Source organism: Panthera leo, chromosome A2, assembly GCF_018350215.1.
Source record: "Panthera leo isolate Ple1 chromosome A2, P.leo_Ple1_pat1.1, whole genome shotgun sequence".
NCBI lineage: Eukaryota > Metazoa > Chordata > Mammalia > Carnivora > Felidae > Panthera > Panthera leo.
The window spans coordinates 49,545,167-49,566,567 of record NC_056680.1 but is presented as its reverse complement, the minus strand read 5'-3'; the positions used below and the strand labels follow the sequence as shown (position 1 = coordinate 49,566,567).

General features: G+C 41.0%; 1 long non-coding RNA gene across 1 annotated transcript in view; it reads left to right on the top strand.

Annotated features, from left to right (window-relative positions):
• LOC122214608 overlaps positions 1–21,143 on the top strand; it is a 65,059-nt gene extending 43,916 nt beyond the window's left edge. Inside the window, exons 2-3 of the long non-coding RNA XR_006199991.1 lie at positions 19,875–20,049; positions 21,093–21,143. This is a non-coding gene — a long non-coding RNA (uncharacterized LOC122214608). The remainder of the gene's footprint in view (positions 1–19,874; positions 20,050–21,092) is intronic.
• Positions 21,144–21,401: the final 258 nt, after the last annotated feature.

The following is a 21,401-nucleotide window of genomic DNA, read 5'->3' as shown; positions in this document are numbered from 1 at the left end:
AGAAGGTCTTCTTATTGTCTGTGTCTTTCTGCCTCCCTCTTGCTCATTGGTATCCAGCCAGATGACCTTCTTTTGTTTCTCAAACATGCCATGCCTATGTCCACCTCAGGGGTTTTCACTTGCTCTTCCTTCCTGCAGTGCCTGTCTCTCACCTCAGACCTTAGCAGGGTCTTTTTCTTAACTTATCTTTAAGTTTAGTGAAACCTTCCCTTACCACTTACATTACATGACACTCAGAGATAGGTGTATTAGCCTGTGTTGTTACCTGTTTTGTTTTCTTCATAGTTCTTACCATTATTTGAAATCATCTGCAAATCTGCAAACCTTCCTACCTATCTCCTATACCTGAACATGCACTTGTTACAGCAGGAAACTTTACTGTTCCTCTTATTCATCACTATATAACTAGTGCCTGGTATAGTGCCTGGTACATAATAGGTTCTTAATAAATATTTATGGAATGAGTAAATGACAGAATGCATGAACTAATGTCCTTGTCTGTTCTTCCTTGGAGACACAGTGGCTTTCCCCAGAATGCCTGTTTATTGGGTGGAGTTTGAGCCCTCCTGCCTGACCCCTGATACTCCTGATAAAGAATAGCCACCCTATTATTGGCTTAGGGGTCCTCAATGAACTTTGCTCTCCTCCCTTCCTTTCCTTTCCTGGATGATGTCCTGCTGTGAGTCTGTCTTTAACCTTTTGAGACAACAATTTCAGAGGGCAGCCAGTGTGGCTTTACATGCTGGCAAATCTAGGTTCAAATCCAGGGCCTTCCACTTAAGAACTCTGGCCTTGACTAAATCACTTTGCCTCTCTGAGCCAGAGCTTTCTCAGCTATGAATAGATACCATGGAGAGAAACCACAAATAGCCATTGTCTCAGAGGGTCCCTGGGAAAATTACATGAGATAATATATCAAAAGGGTTTGGCACGACAGTAAATTGTACACTAACAGACATTTTGACAGCCGGTACACTTTCAATTTGGCTTGTCTTTAAGACCCTGTATCTTCTCTGCTCCATGAATTTTCACACTCCTGACACTACAACCTGGTCCCAGACAAGTCCCCATGCTTGGAATGACCAGTGAATTAATGACCATGCATCGTTTTGAGTGACAGCCTTGCAGGTCTGCAGAAACTTTGAATGTGACCCGAGCAAAGAAGCAGCTCTCCATGTTGCCTCATCAACGTACTGACCTCAGAATTCTCTTACACAGTCTTTCTGGTGGGGAAGGGGTCAGATGCTGGCCCGTCACCATCACAGATGGCTGTGACGTCACAGATGGCTGACACCCCATCTCTCGTGATGCATGTTGATTCAGTTATCATATTCACTTTCTGAAAACCCATACAAGGAAAAATAAACCCTTTGAACCTAATGACAGGGTCTAATAGTAACCGTGGATCTAATTTACTTAGCAAGCGGACCACAAAGAAACTGATACATTTTAACACCTAGCACCAGCTTTTCTAGAACTGAATATAGAGACACACTTACCCAGGACAAGCCTCACTTGCTCCTTTACAGCAGTGGTAGTAAATACGTCCTGTCCCTCCCATCTCCTGGTGTTTATGTAAGTAAAGTCAGGTCTTTAATAACTCTAGATCCTTGTCTCTCTGATATAAGCTATTGTCACTCACGTTTCAGCCCTTATACACCGTTCAAAGTGAATTTCTCATCACTTGCTTTTCTAGCAAGACCTGAATATAAGTTAGAAATCCCTCTCAGAAGGTGAAAGCTAGTGTGGGAAAACAAAATAATAAAATGCCCACACATAGTCATTAGGACTTGTGGAGGACAGTAAGTGGCTATTGCTTAGTGCATGTATCTCGATTCAGTAAATTGGAATATAAACCAGCGATGTTAAGCAAGCAATTGCTTAGGAACCAACAATGACTCATCTCCCATGAAGGTTAAAATCTTTGGAGGAACTTGTGAGCATTTAGTAAAGCCATTTACCTGTCATTGGCCTCTCTCTAATTCCTTGGTTATGAAGTGATGTCTTTGCAAACATCCGATGAAAAGAAATTAGAAAGAGACAGAGATGCATTGTATCAATAGGAAATAAATAATTCATGTTCTGGAAACACAACTTCATTGAGAATTTCACTGCTCCATGCTAATTACTCTATTATGGATAAAAAGCTTTATGATTGAATATGTAGGATAGTCCTAAGTCATCATTAAATGTGAATGTCTATTTCTCCCCTTAATGACTTAAAAAAAATCTCTAAAATGATGAAAAGCCTGTTTGTGGCAAGAACTTCAGCCAAATGCATCATCTTATAAAGAAGTATATAAATTTCATGTTCAAAAACTGGATTATTGCAAATATTCCATTCTGATTTTTTAAAGGTAAGGTTGGTGGAAAGCCCTTATCGAAAACCCTAACCTTCACAATTGTACTGGTTATTTTCTTGTGGATTTTGTAAGGCCTACAGATGTGCACATGTAAAGACATTACTATATTAGTTATCTGCAGGTATTTAGCAAATTACCCCCAAAATCATGACTTAAAGCAACCCACATTTATTATCTCATAGCTTCTGTGGTCACAACTCTGGGCATGACCTAGTGGAGTCCTCTGCGTTCCTAACAAGTCTTCAATGAAGGCATTGGCTGAAATTGCTGTCTTGTCTTAAGGCTTGACCCCTGTGACTTGACAATACAAGACCTACCATCTACTGGTAGATGATGGGCTTCCATGTGTCTGTTTCAAATTCAGTATGAGAGTTTACGTAAAATCCCATCTACTCTGGTGAAGAGTAGTAAAAGTTTGAGCAACTTCCTAGTGCATTCTGTCAGTCCTCCTGGTCAACAAGAGTTATGAAAGTCCATTAGTTTATTTCTTGTGGGAGATACAGATAACAGAGTTATTAAGAGCAGAGCCCTGGAAGAGACTACATTCAGATTTGAGATGTACCACAAATGATCTCTATGACCTTTGGCATATCAGGGAAGTTTTTGGAGTCTCAGATGGCACATCTGTGAGATGGAGATAAAATGGTAACTAAAACACTTAGCACCTCTTGAAAGCTACTAAACTCACAAGCAATGTTGATAATATTAGCATTCTTCTTCATATGAACTTTTGTCTCTCACTTGTCAGTGGATGGATGTTGGCTCAGCCCTTTTATACCTTGTCTTTGAAACCCAATTTGTAGTAGATGAAACACTTGTACAAAAATAGAGTGGAATAAAGACGAAAAAAAAAAAAACAAGTTTTAAAGCTCTAAGTTATTTGCTATGTGAAAAAATAGAATGTTTCCAAAACCTTTCTACATCTGAATGTGGTTCCATCACTGCAACGTTAGACATGCAGTTCCCTATGGCTTTTGCCCACAACTCTTGGCTTTAACGGGCTATTGACTCAAGCTTAATTTGGCTTCCAGGATATGGTTTCTGTATGTGATGTACGGTCTGCAAGGAACATAGGCCAGTTTTGTTTTAGGAAATGAAGATTAATAACCAGCAGCTGGCTCATTAATAACCTTGGGTATATGGGACAAAAGCAAATTTTTAGATAAATTTGTAATCACATAAATATTGGTGAAGCAGTAAACTTCTGATTCTAAATTAGTTAAGTTTCTAAGGCTATAAAACACTTTTACTGCTGACTTCCTTTTCTAAAATATCCATCTGGGACCTTCAAAGAATAATGTTGACCATCTTCTTTTAAACCAATTTTATCTTTATAGTATTTGTAGAGTATGGATTTGTATTAATACTCTACTTCTTCCTTGACGGATCACAATAAACCAGTAACTACTGAAGTGGCACCATCTAATATTAACACATGTTTGTGTCATGTAGTTATCCTTTTTCAAGTCTGAGTAATCTCCTCGGGTGGAATATTTTCACTTTGCATTCTCAGTGTGATTTTCTCTTCTATGTTCAGATCTGGTTTTAGTCTTGGAACGTTACCTTTTCTGTACTTGAGAATCAGAAATAATTGCTTTTGCCTGGTGCTTTAGAGTTTACAACTCATTTTCCTGTCTTTTGTTCTTTGACCTCAAACCACTCTTCACAATCAGTATTATCAGCCCTTGATGAGGAAAACAAGATTTAAAGGTTTTAAGTCACTCACTGAAAATTAACACTAACAGAAAGTGGTAGAGCTGTAAGATATTGAGGTTCCAAATCTCATGTTCTTTTCCTTATGATAGAGATGAGAAGGCTTTGGGTTACACACATGATCTCTGCACAGTTGTGTTGTGGGCTATTTCTTACAGACAAGTGGTTCTCATATGTCTTCTTTCTGTATTTTGTGTTCTTTCATGGGAGCGCCTACTAGTCCCTCTCCCCCTCCTCCTGCTGCCTTCTAGAAACATTTTTTATCAATCATTTTCTTTTTTTTACCCAGTCATTTCCTAAATTTGAGTCCCCCACCCCAAACAGATCTGGACAAAAGATTTGGGTGCAAGTTGTTTATTTGAGAGATGATTCCATGTAGTGCAGTGAGGGAATGTGGAGGCAAGATGGGAAGGGAGGAACAGTAAAGGTAGTTTCAGTGAGTGAGTTACTACTGTGGGAGAGCAGGACTTTGTTCTACTAGATAGACTTTTTAAAACCCAAATCAGAATGATCCCACTGAGGGGTGGCAACTCATATCCTTCATTGGTTAAAGTTTGCTTCTTGGTACATTATCTTCCCCATTTTGCCATGTGTATGGAATGGCCATGATCCTGTGACTAGAGAAAGTCCTCAGGCAGAAATTTGGGCAATTGAGGAAACCATCAGCCTGTATGACTTTTGTCCACTGAAGTTACAGTTTCACCTCCACCTGGGTGGAAGTCTGGATATAGCAGGTGGGGTTGGGGGAGGCACCATCTGTGTCTGCTATAGTCCTTTATTTTTTTACTGTAAATTTTACTCATATGGTAACACTTCCTTCAAGGCATTTGTACTCTCTCTCGGGTCTCATGGTTTAAGTAACAGTAAACTGAACCCAAACTGGCTTTATGCACAAAAGGAACTTATTGGATCACATAAAAAGAAAGTCCAGATGAAGGTCTGTTTTAGGTGCTAAATGATGAAGGGGTTCATGTATCCAGTTGTCTCCATTTCCTCTGTGTGGTAGCTTTCTTCAAAAAGGCTCTTTCTGCATAGTCATAGTGGCTGCTAGCAGCCCAGGTCCTCTATTCTTCTAGGTTCAAATACAGTGGAAGAGTGAACATTTTATTTAGAAGACCCAGCAAAAGTTCCGAACCTCACTCTTACCAAATTGCTCTGCGTCACATGCCCACTTCTGAGCCATTCACAATGGGCCAGAGTATGTGACACACCACCTATCTCAGGTCCACACCATTTGTCACACCACAAGTCCAGATTCTATGGTGAAGCTGGGGAGAAGTGGGTCCCCAAATGAAAGTTAAGGCTGTCCCCTGTAGAAGAGACAATGAATGTGGAGAGGCCAGAGAATAAGTATCCAGGAAAATTACCCAGGAGAATTAGATATCAATATTTATCTCTAAATGTTCTTTCTTGAAAGAGTTTTTAGATGTCAGGGAGCGCAAGTGGGACAGGGATGTAGTGGATAGTACTCAGATAGCTCAAGGGATGGTGGATCCGGCTCCCTGCTTCTGTTTCCTGTTTTTTTTCCCCCAATCTTTGGCTCCTGGTATGCATGTCTAGGAAATCCCTCACCCAGTTTGCACCTGTGGAATTCAGACACAATTCAAAGAGGCTTCCTTGAGCACATACTATGTGCAAGGCTTATGTTCTCTGCCAACCATTTTTACCCACTAGCAAGTGTTCTATCCCTAAGTTTCTCTTCCTTCATTCTCTGTTCTGGATGAATCATATAATGTCCTGTAGTCTTTAATGGCCCCAAGAGAACACAGGCAAAGAATGCCACATTTTTCATTTCTATACTCATCCATTCATTCATGAATCCAGCCAGCCATCAGTGATTGGATGCCTTCTGTGTGCCACAAAGGAAGCAAAGACTAATCAGAATAAATATTTTGACTTCAAGGAGCCGAAAATCTAGAAGGGGATGTGTTAGGGGAGATAAGACATTAAGAGAGATAAGATATGATAACTGTATAGAAATATCTCTAATGTGAGCCAGGAGTTGACCACTGCCATTAGTTATAGATAGATAAATCCCTGTTTAGTTCAGACAAAGAAATGACTTATTTTCTGAGGTGGAATCAAGATGGAATCTGATGAAACAGGGGGAATAATTAAAATTAAGTTATTGTAGGGGCACCTGGGTGGTTTGGTTGGTTAAGCATCTGATTCTTGATTTTGGCTCAGGTCATGATCTGGTCCTTGAGATAGCTCTGTTTTGATAGTGGAAGCTGCTTGGGATTCTCTCTGTCTCTGTCTCTGTCTCCCTTCCTCCCTTCCTCCCTCTCCCACCCTCCCCCTCTCTCTCCATGCCCCTACACCTCTCTGTCTCTCTGTCTTTCTCTCCCTCTCTCCCCCTGTTTTTCTCAAAATGAATAAGCATTAAAAAATTAAATAAAGAAAACTCAGTTATTGTTTGAATTTTGGAATACTTGAAATGCTTGGCATGATCAAAGTTTTTATTCCAATAAATCCAATGTATCTATTTAAAATGGCAACTCTTTCTCATTGCCACGTAGTATTCCATTGTGTATATAAACCACAATTTCTTTATCTATCCATCCGTTGATGGACATTTAGGCTCCTTCCATAATTTGGCTATTGTTGAAAGTGCTGCTATAAACATTGGGGTACAAGTGCCCCTATGAATCAGCACTCCTGTATCCCTTCAGAAAATTCCTAGCAGTGCTATTGCTGGGTCATGGGATAGATCTATTTTTAATTTTTTGAGGAACCTCCACACTGTTTTCCAGAGCGGCTGCACCAGTTTGCATTCCGACCAACAGTGTAAGCGGGTTCCCATTTCTCCACATCCTCTCCAGCATCTATAGTTTCCTGATTTGTTCATTTTAGCCACTCTGACTGGCATGAGGTGGTATCTGAGTGTGGTTTTGGTTTGTATTTCCCTGATGAGGAGAGATGTTGAGCATCTTTTCATGTGCCTGTTGGCCATCTGGATGTCTTCTTTAGAGAAGTGTCTATGTTTTCTGCCCATTTCTTCACTAGATTATCTGTTTTTCGGGTGTGGAGTTTGGTGAGCTCTTTATAGATTTTGGATACTAGCCCTTTGTCCGATATGTCATTTGCAAGTATCTTTTCCCATTCCGTTGGTTGCCTTTTAGTTTTGTTGATTGTTTCCTTTGCAGTGCAGAAGCTTTTTATCTTCATGAGGTCCTGATAGTTCATTTTTGCTTTTAATTCCCTTGCCTTTGGGGATGTGTCAAGCAAGAAATTGCTGCGGCTGAGGTCAGAGAGGTGTTTTCCCACTTCCTCCTCTGGGGTTTTGGTGGTTTCCTGTCTCACATTCAGGTCCTTTATCCATTTTGAGTTCATTTTTGTGAATGGTGTAAGAAAGTGGTCTAGTTTCATCCTTCTGCTTGTTGCTGTCCCGTTCTCTCAGCACCATTTGTTAAAGAGACTTTTTTCCATTGGATCTTCTTTCCTGCTTTGTCAAAGATTAGTTGGCCATACTTTTGTGGGTCTAATTCTGGGGTTTCTATTCTATTCCATTGGTCTATGTGTCTGTTTCTATGCCAATACCATGCTGTGTTGATGATTACAGCTTTGTAGTAGAGGCTAAAGTCTGGGATTGTGATGCCTCCCGCTTTGGTTTTCTTCTTCAAAATTACTTTGGCTATTCAGGGTCTTTTGTAGTTCCATACAAATTTTAGGATTGCTTGTTCTAGCTTTGAGAAGAATTCTGGTGCAATTTTGATTGGGATTGCATTGAATGTGTAGATTACTTGTGGTTTATATATACACTGGAAAACTACTTGGCAATGAGAAAGAATGAAATATGGCCTTTTGTAGTAACGTGAATGGAACTGGAGAGTGCTTTGCTAAGTGAAATAAGTCATACAGAGAAAGACAGATACCATATGTTTTCACTCTTATGTGGATCCTGAGAAACTTATCAGAAGACCATGGGGGAGGGGAAGGAAAAAAAAAGGTTAGAGAGGGAGGGAGCCAAACCATAAGAGATTCTTAAAAACTGAGAACAAACAGGGTTGATGGGGGGTGGGATGGGTATTGAGGAGGGCACCTGGTGGGATGAGTACTGGGTGTTGTATGGAAACCAATTTGACAATAAATTTCATATTAAAAAAATAAAAAATAAATAAAATGGCAACTCTTGCAGTTCAGATTATTCAAGATTATGCTTGATGTTTAACAACATCTCTAGGAATGTGATTTTTTTGTTTTACTAAAGTGAAGATATCTAATTTAGTTCTTACGTTTTTGCCTGATGTGGTCCCTATAGGACAAATGTCAGTATTTATTCTCTAGCAAAGACTTGATGTTTTGCATATAAATGCGTCGGTGGAACAATGTAACCCTTGGGACTGCTACTAACATGTCCATTCTGGAATAAATCAAACATAAGACTGAGGTAAAGATAAGATTAGATTTTAAGGTAAGGACTTATGAGCCAGAAAGTTGAATAATAAGGACACATTAGATCATTAGACCATACACCCTTTTGCAGCAGGGACTGCGGCTTATTCCTTAATGTACCTTACCGCACTCTGGGTTCAATCCTGGGCACATGAGAAGGTGTTCAGTAAAGGCATTTTGAATTAATTCCTTGGCTCTCTTCAGGATACCACCATTCATGAGGAATCATTGGTGCCACCAACAACCCCCATCCTTCTGTGAACTCCTAGAAGGCAGGGACCAGCTCTGCTTGCTCTGTTCATCATTGCTCCTATGTGCACCTTGACACACATCGAGGTTACAAATTGTAGAAGTGAAATGCCAGGGATAACTTTCAACATTCTCTAACATTCCTTAAGAACTAGAAGGTAATCTTGGTCATTTGGACTATTAACATTTTCAATTCCATCTCTCAGTGAATACTCTTCAAGGGAGCCTTCATTTTCCTGAGCCATAAAATTACAAGGTGGGCAGAAGGAAGATAATACATAACAACTTCATAAGACGGTTGTATGGTTGGCACGAGTTACTGTGTGGAAATAGGTAGCAGAGGGCTCGGCACATATTGGGAATTCAGTAAATAACAGCTGGATCTATAAACAAGAGCAAATCTTATTTTCATATCTAGATTTTATCTGTGAATCACATGATAAGACTATATGAATCTGGTGACTTTTAAACACATTACCAGTTTCTCTATTTTAAGCTGCTACAGGTTTTATAGTTGAGGCTTTGCGTAGACTAACAGAGAATTTGATTCTGCACAGGGAATCAATGTGAGAAAGATCTGGATAAGGTTAAATGTTTTGGGGTCAACAAATTGATTATAGAAGATGCTTGTGGTGCCCTAGTCAAGACCTCCTTTGCCCAGGTGGGGCATCCTTCCATGCCCCCCTCCCCCCCAGTGCTGGGAGGGTTAGCTGCTGATAGCCCACAACTATACCCTTTGCTGGAGAATTGGCCTTGACAGAGCTGCTTTACCTGGAAATGCCTGGGGTATTACATCACTTCCACCTACCCCACAGACAGTGACAGATGTAGAGGTGCTAAAGACCCCTTTGCTTTAAGTGAAGATGACCTTATGATATCATTCATACTTCAGAGCTCCCCAGGGGATCAGGCTGGGGCTGGATGGTAGCTGAAACCTCATCTTTCCTTGGTTTCTCCTCCTTCCCTTTTCTCTTTTCCTCCCCAAGAAGCATGATGGTTTCAGACTCTCCTAGGGATGCCAGCCTAAGTCAGAGATAACTTGAAGACACATCACAGAGATGAAATGTTGTGTTTTTTTAAGTTTATTTATTTTTGAGAAAGAGAGAGGAAGAGAGGCAGAGATAATCCCAAGCAATCTCCAGAGTGTCAGCACAGAGCCCAACATAGGGCTCTAACTCATGAACTGTGAGATCACGACTTGAGCCAAAATCAAGAGTCGGGCATTGAGGAGGGCACCTGTTTGGATGAGCACTGGGTGTTGTATGGAAACCAATTTGACAATAAATTACATACACACACACACACACACACATACCCCAAAATCAAGAGTCGGACACTTAACCAACTGAGCCACCCAGGTGCCCTGAGAGATGCAATGTTTTATGTATGGTTTGGGATAAAATGCAATGTTCTGTTAATAATGGCACCTGTTGCACATATTTCACTGTGTGTATAGTGTTTTTCACATGCCACCTTTCTCTCAAAATGGTTCTGCTAAGGAGCTATTATTACTTTCCCATTTTACAATGAGAAAAACAAGACCCAAGTTGGTTAAGAAGCTAGAATAAGCTCATGAACCTAGGTGTTCTGGCCCCTTGCTTCATGCTTGTCAACCTCTTAGTCTGACTTTTTCTCCTGATGTATTTTTTTCAATTGAATTCCTCCTTTTGTGGATACAGAATCACTGACAATGCTTTGCAATTCACTTTTAACCAATAGAAGCTTCTGGATCACCTTGGATTCCTTTCAACCAAAAAAAAAAAAAAAAACATGAAACAACCCATTTGAAATATTTGGATATTTGACTCCATCTAAATGTCAGAATTGTATTGCTTTGGGCACAGGCTATTAGAAAACTTCCAGACCAAAGATAAAAAGTTGCAATGTGTTCTGTAATAAAGGTTATGGTATTTCATACAAAACTGAATGAAATAAAGACTGCATATACAAATAAATTCTCAGAGTTTATTTTTCCGACAAGATAGTGCCAAGAGAAACATGCTAAGTTACCTCTATTCTGTTAACATTTAAAGAGAGAAAGAGTAGCTAACATTTAAAAATATTAGTGCTATTTAATATTATCACCTAGAAATTTTCAATTTGGCTCTAATATACATTATACTATAGTTTGCAGACTCCAGAAATAATAGTTTTCTGAGAGATAGGAGAAATGTAATACATATCTTTAGATGCCTATAAAATATTTTTATTTATACTATTAATGATTTCTGGATAACCCTGCCTCTGACAAAATCATAGTAAATTTGTATCATGTGTTTTGTGTAACAGTTTTGACATGTGGTCAAATTACTACAAAATGGAGATAAAATATTTAGGAATATGTTTTAAATCATAACAGCCTGAGAGAGCAAGCAAGCTAGTGTTACAGGGAGAGAGATTGATTGGTCTAGGAAAGATGGCTAAAAGATTCTTTGCCAAAATGCTGTCCTTGCACTTAGGTGGTACTTCTTTATTTTTAGTTGTTATTTTGTCTGTAATGATTCGCTGCACCATAATAAAAGATAATTAGCTCCTGCTGTAGCATACGGGCTCTGAAATGTTATCCGTTATGCTGTGTGGCAGAATAATAATTTGATATGTTAGCTGGTATGTGTTTATCCTCAGGAAATAATTTTTTAAATCCATTGCCTGCCAGGAAACTTGAAGCATCCGTTGGTTTAGCACATGATGGTTTGGGCACATCTCAGGTAACACCAAAGTCAGATCTTGGCTTTTGAGTTTTAAAACACACTTTTCAAGTACATTACAGACAGAGAAGTTCTGAGAAGAAAGGCTTTTCAATTGTAAGGACCTGATCTTCAAAATGAAGTCCAGAGACCTCAGGGCCTGAATTTTCAAACCTAAACAATTAAGTGCAGAAAAAGGTATGACTGGGCAGAGCCAGGTTTCCTGTCCTCTTGGACTAGATAATGAGCCCATAAGAGACATCTGGTTTGAGCACAGCAGCTGAAAGTTTCTCAGAGAGACAAATAAAAATTTCACCTTTAGTGGAAGGAGATTGCTGAAGCCCCACACGATGACGTAGGTGGAAAGACAGACCCACGAAATAGAGGTATAGCAGGGGTGCAGTTAAGAAACTGAAGGTCTCAGGAAAAGCCTGGGAAGGATGATTCTAGAAGCCAAGCAAGCAGACTTTGATGTCAACCAAAAAATTACTTGAGAGTAGGGTTGGCAAACAGGGCCATGGCTGACAGATGGAGTTGCCCTGAATTTAATCTCAGTCTGAGACATTAAGGAGGTGAGTCTAAGCAAAGAATCACACAGAGAAAGCCATGTTTGCAGACAGAAGTTTGTCACTGAGGTAGTGGAAGAAAAGAGAGAATTAAAGTATGAACAGTCTCATTGCCCCCCCGCCCCCACTTTTTTCTTGCCTGGAGAGATGTAAAGGCCATACAAACTCACATATAAACCCCTTTTTCCCTGGAGAGATGTAAAGGCCAAACAAACTCACAAATAAACACTTGAGTGGAAGAAAAATTTCCCGCTCACCTGAAACACACCCTTGTTCCCTTCTCTATAGATGGTTAAGGAAAACTTACTCTTTCAATGATGAATAACAAAGAACCAGCACACAACTATAAAAAATCCTGTGAGGGAGAAAACAGGAGGAAGAGAACAGGAGGAACAAATGACAGTTTAAGATTGTAGAGAGAGGCGGGATGCCTGAGGGGAAGCTAGGGTAATTTGCTAGCAAGGCTCCTGAGAATGAGCCTGGCTCTCAGAATTCTTCCTTCCACACCCTCTGCAATCTTGCTCCCATCGAGTTCTGGCAAGGGGCTGGGGATGGGAACATAAGTTTGGGGACCCCAAGCCAAAGCATCCTGGGCTGAGGCTGGTGAGGTTCCCCCGTACTCAGTATGGTGAGGGAGTTGTACCACAGAAAGGCTGCCATGACATGCTTAGGCACAGAGGGTCACACACACCTCACAGAGCCTCTTCTGGTTCCAGAGATACACAAGAGAACCACCAGTGTTCCATCCCTCCTACAGGGGCACAGAGAAAACAGATATTTTCATGGAATCCTCTATTTTGAGGAAGTGTGACTGGAGGCCAGAGGCAACAGTTTTACTTCCAAGGATTCCAAAGCAAGTAGGTCAATGTTCGAGTTTTTTCAGAGAAATGGAACCAATAGGATGGAAAGAGAGAGTGAGAAGGAGAGAGGGAGTGGGAGAGGAAGAAGAAGAGAAGTATTGATTGATTTTAAGGAACTGGCTCATGTGACTATAGAAACTGGCAAGTCCAGATTCTGGCAGGCTGGGGACCCAAGGAGGAGTTGATGCAGCTCGAGCCTGGAGGCAGTCTGGAGACAAAATTCCCTCTTCCTTTTGGGAGTTCCATCTTTCTTCTCTATGGCCTCCATATTATGAAGGGTAATCTGTTTTACTCAAAAGTCTATTGATTTAAGTATTAATTTCATTTAAAAATTACCTTGTCTGTGACATCTAGACTGGTATTTGGTCAAATATCCAGGCACCACTTCCTACCAAGTTGGGACATAAAATTAATCATCAGGACCTGAAACCACCGAACCAGATACTTTCACCTTACCTGTTGCCTTTGGAGCTTCTGCAAATCCCTGTAGTGAGAAGGCAGTGGGGAGGTGGGGGCGGTGGGGGACCTAAATTGATTTTCTTTCACCCAGTGGATGGCCCAAAGGAAAAACTAAATTCAGCTATTGGAGAAATAGTCACATGTCTAAAACACCCAGGTATGTGAATTGACATCTGTCTCCACTGCCCGTCTATGCTTTGTGTAAGCTGGCTCCAGGGCCTGCAATGCCATTCTCCATCATCTCTGCTTGGCAAGGCTCCTGTTGACCGTCACTTCCTCAGGATGTCTCCTGAAGCTCTGACAGAGGGCTTTGCCCTCCTCTGTGCTGGTTGGTGGCTCATGCCTGCCTTTGCTACTCACACTGCCACACAATCTCCTTTTCCAGAGGCTGTCTCTCCCAGGGTTCCCAGGAGGACTGAGTCCATTTGTCTTCAGTGATGATTTGCTTGTTAGGACCCTTTTCTTTTGCCTTCCTTCTCTTCCCTGTCTCTTCTCCCTTTCCTCTACTTTGATTCCTGGCATCATGTCCCAAAGCAATTACATGCCCCCAACCTTTTCTTTGGGATCTGCTGAGGAAACTCAAATATAAACAATGTCCCTCCCAAGAGCTTTCTTCTTCTTTTTTCACAGCGTAGGTGCTTGATGAACAGTCAACATGGGAGATTTAAGTCAGACACTGAGAAGTTTATGCAACCTCAGATTCTGAAAAAGATTTTAAGAGTTACATATGCATTTAGACACATTTTCTTCTTGTCTTTTTTTAATGGAGAGTTTACTTTTTCATTTTATCATTTTATTTGTTTAAGTGTACTTCTTTATTTTTGAGACAAAGGTCGGGGGGGGAAAGAGAGAGAGAAAGAGAGAGAGAGAGAGAGAGAGAGAGAAAACATGTGTGGGGGAGGGGCAGAGAGAGAGGGAGAGAAGGAGAATCTCAAGCAGGCTCCATGCTCAGCATGGATCCCTATGAGGGACTCGATCCCATGACTTCGAGATCATGACCTGAGCAGAAATCAAGAGTCAGATGCTTAACCAACTGAACCACCCAAATGCCCCTCTTGTCTTTCTTACTTGCCTTACTGACAGTGGTAAGTCAGAACTCACATCTGAGCTTACAGTTTCAATAACGGTGTATCTGCCAATGTCAGAGACTTCCCCATATTTTCCTGTTACAGAAGTGATCAATATGTGAGATTTTTATAGTGGAGTTGTCCATAATCTATCCATGGCATATGTTTAGATTCCTTATTGGAATTATTTTAAATAAGGTATATTTAACAACTACTCAAACACTACATATATAGATATCCTCTTTATCAGTTCAACAAATATTATTTAGTTCTGTAAGAGCTGGGGATTTGACAGCAAATCAAGCAAGCAAATCCTTTCCTGCGTGAAGAGTCACACTAAAAGATAATGTTTAAACAAAGAATGAAAGAGGCATAGGGTAGGCATGCACAAATCAGGGAGAAAGTTCCAGCAAAGGAAACCTCAAGTGTAAAGGCCCCCCCCCCCCCCCCACACACACACAGTCGGTATGTCCAGAAAGGAGGCCAGTGAGGCTGTATCAGGATGAATGAGGAGAGGGATAGCAGATGAGGTCTGAGAGTTGAGGAGGAGTCAGGGAGCAGGTCATGTAGGGCATGATTTTTACCCTCATTGTGGTGGGAAACAGTTTTGAGCAAAGCAGTGACATGATCTGTCATATGGATTCAAAGGATCACTCTAGCTGCTGTGTAGGGCAGAAAAAAAGTGCAAAGAAATAAACTGAGAAGGCTTTGGCATGATTACACGTGCAATAGTTGGTTATTAATCTGTAACATCATTTAGATGGAAAACAAACTTTAGAACAATAAGCCAATAGATTCTTCAGGCTATGGCGGTAGGGATAAGCTGCTTAAGTATACTATATAATTTTTCTATACTATATATAGAAAAATTTTTCTATACTATATATACTATATAAATTTTTCAAATTTATATAATTTGTTAACCAAACAACAAAACAATTCCAATGAAGAGATAGAGGAATCCCTAGCCAGTGAAACAGTCAGTTCTCATGGGGAATTTCCTTAGAAGCCATTCTTGCTGCTCTGCTTTCTTTCAGAGCTATCCTATTTTGTGTGTGAAATGAGACTTTGTTTCCTACCGGCATCTGAACATTAAATGACTCCAAGCTGGGAGTTAGAGAACTGGTTTCTCAGTGTGGCTCTGTTGCAACCTTGTTGGGTGACCTTGGGATGCCTCACAGTTGCTCTGGCCTCTGGTCTGCAAGTCTGTAGAATGTAGGGGTGATACTGCTCCTTTTCTATGTTTCACCAGTGTGTCTGAAGGCCTCCTGAGATGATACATTTGAAAGCATCTTGTGGCTGAGAAACAGTACTCAATGCAGGGGCATCATCATTAGCTTTGCCCTAACGCAAAAGAACAATGCTTGTCATTGGAAGGGGGATGTGGTAAATTGACAAATGGAGAAAAACAAAGTGATAACTGTCATACATTTGCTTTGTACAACAGTGGCAAGCACTGTCCTCTTATTAAGATTCATAAACATCACATGATGAAATAAATGTTCATATAAAAGGCAGCACATGCAAAGGCTCGGGGATGTTTGGTGCCATGTGCACAACTGCATGCATGGGGGGAGTGGCAGGGATTCTAAGTTGGACAGGTCTGTCCAGCATGCCTGTGGTGGGCAGCTTCTGTGGTCAGAGGAAGGCTCTCTGGAAGAGATGTGACCTGAGTGAGACATGCATGGTCAGAAGAAGACATGTTGGAGTCTGGGAGGTGGGTGCTCAAGGCAGAGGGACAGTTAGTGCAGAAGTACACATGTCCCCTTAGCACTTGCATTGATGTAAATGTGCAAAGCAGTTAGTTCATTGTGAGGTTATAGCACAGCATATTAATAGAGATTAATACTGATAAGAGAGATTTAGTGTAGCAGGCCCAGCTGACGCTGGTCCTGTTTCCTCTTGGCCCACTTCTGGGTTACCCGCACAGAAGGTGGACATTTATCCTGAACACTATGAAAGCTTCTCACCTCAACTGCCTGCATTTGTCTGCTCCTCTCTCTTCAGACATTGCTCTCCAACATCAGAAAAGCCTGCTCCATCTTTCACAGGGCAATCAGCAGTGCTCCTGGAAATAGCCCTCAGCCAAGGGGGGACCATGCTAGGGCAAATGCCCCAGCCTTTCCATCTCTGGCAGCACAATTCTGAGGTGTGTTCCCATTGGTTTCTCAGAGAGACCTCAGCAGGACTGAGCCCCATTTGCCAACAACAGTGGCCCCTTCGTTCATTCAAACATCCAGTATTCTTTTCCTGGGATTGCCATAAAAAGAGACCACAGACCACAGACAGAAATGTATCTGCTCCTTCTAGAGGCTGGAAGTCCAAGATCAAAGTGTCAGCAGGGGTTGATTTCTTCTGAGTCCTCTCTGCTTGACTGGCTGATGGCCGCCTTCTCCCTGTGTCCTCACATGGTCTTTCCTCTGTATGTGTCTGTGTCCTGATCTCCAATTCTTATAAAGGTAGTAGTCATTATTGGATCAGGGCCCACAGATGTCACCTTGTGTTACCTTACTTACTCTTGAAAGACCCCCTAGCCATATGCAGTCACTTTCTGAGGTACTGGGGGCTAGGACTGGATCATGGGGATTTGGGGAGACACAGTTCATCCCATAACATACTCTTTATTGGCATTGCTCTCCTCCCTGTCTCAGTCTCCCCACTGTCTCACAGCCTCCAAGATCCTCTCCCAGATGAAACACCTGTATTCAAGTCCTTGTCTTGGATCTGTTTTGGGGGAATCAAGCTGAAACAATGGGAAGTCATAAAAAACTAACAACAACAAAAGTATATGGATAACTAGAGAGTATAAATCACCTAAAAACATTTAAATGTTTAAATTCACTTTAGAAAAAAACAACAAATGAAGAAGCAAAAAGCACTGTGCAGGCCATGAAAAACACTTCCACAATCCCAGTCTCGGTTAGTTGTCTGTGCAGTCTCTGGGCCAGATAATTTCTAGATTCATGTGTGTGTGTGTTGTGGAAGGAGGCTGTCCCCTGACGTGTAGGAAATACACATAGTTTAAAATAAAAAGGTAGATATGTTATCTGTGACATAATTCTGCATCCTGAGGCTTTAAGGAGGCTCTTACATCTTAATCTGGGGATGTGACCCAGTGTTTCAATAATGCTGAGTTAGGCCAAGGCAGATCAGAGTTTATGCGTGGCAATTCACACCCTGTCAGGAAGGACTATGAGCGACATCCTGTCACTCAGCGCAACTTTCAGGGCATGATGCCAGTTTTTCCCACTAGAGGGCATCACAGCTACAGAAACAAGAGAAGAGGTGGGTTTTTTGGCCCAAAACTATTGAATTAGGAAGCTCGCTGCACGGAGATTGCATTTCCAGTTGAGATCACAGAAAACCCTCCCTTACTGAGGGGTGAATTACATCCATCACGGCCTTGGGCAGGATGCTGGAACAGATGCCTGGTTCATAAATGATCACCACAAGATTGGGAGTGTGATTTTCTGAGACAATAGGCAGGTTATAGTAATAATATATCTTCTTTCCCCAGGCTCTGCTCCCAGTAAGAGTGGACCACAGTGAGATGGGAAGGCAGTCAGAGATGAAGGCTGGATCTCAGGGTTTGACTTTTGGCTCTGGCCCTTTTTAGCACTTTGAATTTAAACAAGTTGTTTAAGTGTGATGTCTCCCTATTTCCTACTCTGCAAAGCAGGGATAGTGAACAAGCCCACAGAGAAGTTTTGATAAATAAAAAGTTCAAGGATTTTATAAATTTTAAATGACTAGCAACCATACGAGAGATATTATTATTGAGGCTGACTACATTATTCTGTGTGTTTTAAGAACCCTTGATGGTGGTATATATCCTAAAATTCTACTCTTAGATGTTCCTTCCTCTCTTTGGATTCTCTGTGAGGCAAGAGTGGGTTCTTTTTGTTCACTTGTTTACATTTGTTATATGATACATTCTAAGTGCTCAGTACATAAATGAATGAAGGAGTGAAGAAATATAGGAAACCATTTTAATTTAGGGCAAGATTTTCTAAGTATGTTCCTTGGCCCACTCCCATCAGAGTCATCTGATTCTTTCCTTTGCTAATAAGCACATACAATGCATGTGACACTGTTCTAATTACTTTTCATAAACTAAGTTAATCTTCACTCAGTCCTATGAGATAGGTGCTATTATTATTCTTCTCATTTTTCAGATGAGGAAACAAAGGTTCAGAGTGGCTAAGTCACTTGCTCAAGGTCACACAGCTAGTTAATGGCAAAGATGAAATATCAACTCAGACACTCTAGCCCAAGAGTCAGGGCTGAAAATCATTTCATTATGTGGCTTCCTTCTACCTAGAAAGAATGAGACACATCAGCATCTGCTGATAAGACAGAACCAACACCTTATATTTTTTAGTGAAATAAAGAAAAAGCAAGATACTGGTTAATGTCTTTAACAAGCTATCATCTGTGTCCAGGGAAAAAGAGATTTAGGTATTTGTGTATACACAGACTCCCAAGAAGGAAAGAAAAGATATCAGGGCTAATGGGTCAACTTGGAGAGGGGAGTTTGAGGAATGGGGGGTCAGGAATGGGAAGGATACATATATTTTGCTGCATGATCTTTTGTAGTGGTTCCAAAATTTTTAGTTCAATTTAAAAACTTATTTTCTTTCATTCTGTAGCTTTAATTTATGTGTTTATTTTAAATTATATACAAGCATTTCTGCCAATTTATGTATTGAACATTAGTAAAGTGTATTTCCTTGGAATCAGGGCTGACATTTTTTTCCTGCAGTCCTGCTGGCAGTGCATGATCCCACCTTCGAGACTCTTCAGTAGTCATATCGGTGATTTTCCAACGTCTATCCTGCCCACCCATATGACGATCCCTGAGACCCATCTCAGATCCTTGAGATTAGAACCTCTTGGTTTCTGGCTAATTTGCATGGTTTACAAAGACTAGGTAATTCTTTTGTACCCCCATGTTTGAGAATGATTATGCTAGTTCAGGGCCAGAGAATTTAACTCTAATAGGAGATTTAGGTGCTTTCCTACAAGATTTTCCCCCCTTACCTTTTAACTACATGAATTCTCTTTGGCAGAAAGGAGAAAGATGAGCACACACTGGGTCAGGCTTCTCTCCAGGGTGGTTAACCACACTGTAGATAGAGTCCATGCAACAGGCCTCTTTATATCCCTTCCTCATTTCCTTTTTCTGCATTATCAAAAGACCAAAAAAAATTCTCCCCTACTTTCACTCTGTGTATCTCTCTCTAAAAATGAATAAACATTAAAAAATTTTAAAAAAATAAAAAAAGAGTGATATAAGTTATCCAAATCTTGCCTTACTATATGGCAGGTGATACATAATGACTTAATTTGATATTGATTATGAGGTTCAAGTATGAAGAACTACCAGAAGAAACAACCAAGGGTCAGTAATGTTTTGCCAAACAGGACTGAGGTTGTGAAGGGTGGGTGAACATTCGTTCAAAGGAATGTATTACTTTGATTTTAAAACTTTTTAATTAAAAAAATCTTCACTTAGGTCGCTGATTGATCTGCTGCTATGACTTCAACAAAATGAGGTTCTGGAAGGTGTTTCACTTCCCCGCTCTCTACTCACAGACAGTATCCAGAATGCTTCATTCTTTTCCTCTCTCTCATGGAATTAAAAATAAAGTAATTGGATCATAAGAGGCCTTTCCTCATCCACTCAACAGGTATTTAATAGCTCAGGATCTTGAGTCACATTACCTGGACTTCCATCTTACCTTTTTTATTTCATAGGTGTGTACCTTTGGAAAAATCACTACCTCTATGAGCCTTTACAATGTGGGGGGAAAAGTAATGGTAATAACACCCTCAAGGGTGTTAGGATGATTCCAAGAATTAATTAATTTAAAGTGATTGGAATCGTGCCTGGAAAATGAGGAATACTCAGTAACTGCTGGCTGTCTTCATCACCATCATCCTAATCCTCATCCTCATCACCATCCTCATCACCATCCTCATCCTCATCTTCATTACCATCCTCATCACCATCCTCATCCTCATCACCATCCTCATCACCATCCTCATCCTCATCACCATCCTCATCACCAAACTCATCCTCATCTTCATCACCATTCTCATCACCATCCTCATCACCAAACTCATCCTCATCTTCATCACCATTCTTATCACCAAACTCATCCTCATCTCATCACCATCCTCATCACCATCCTCATCACCATCCTCATCACCATCCTCATCCTCATCACCATCCTCATCCTCATCTTCATTACCATCCTCATCACCATTCTTATCACCAAACTCATCCTCATCTCATCACCATTCTCCTCACCTTCCTCATCACTATCTTCATCACCATCCTCATCACCATTCTCATCACTTTCTTTTAACTTTTTTTAACGTTTGTTTATTTTTGAGACAGAGAGAGACAGAGTATGAATGGGGGAGGGTCAGAGAGAGGGAGAGACAGAATCCGAAACAGGCTTCAGGCTCTGAGCTGTCAGCACAGAGCCCGACGCGGGGCTCGAGCTCACTGACCGCCAGATCATGACCTGAGCCGAAGTCGGCCGCTTAACCGACTGAGCCACCCAGGCACCCTGTCATCACTAAACTTGTCCCCATCCCCATCCTCATCCCCATCCTCATCCCCATCCCCATCCCCATCCCCATCCTCATCCTCATGTGAAAAGCATTTTTCTGGGCCTTGTGATTTCAAAGGTAAGTGAGAAACATTTGGTCTCTGTCCTTGCAGAACTTAGAATCCGGTAAAGGAAAGAGAAGTGATCCAGCAAGTATAAAACAGGAAGGTAAGTGTTCGTGAAGGGCAATGCCCAGGGTTGCTGATTGGTGTCACCCTTTTTGTCATGCATTGAATATTCCTATCATCCTTCTGCCTCAGGTTCACAGCCACATGACTTTCTCTGACATTCAGTGAAACAAAAAAGCTAGTTTTTAGTAACCTTCCACCAAGTACTTGTGACACCTATAAGACCTTCCTATCCCCTTATTTATATAATCTCATTTCCTGAATCTCCTAGGTGCCGTGAATTATATTTATGAT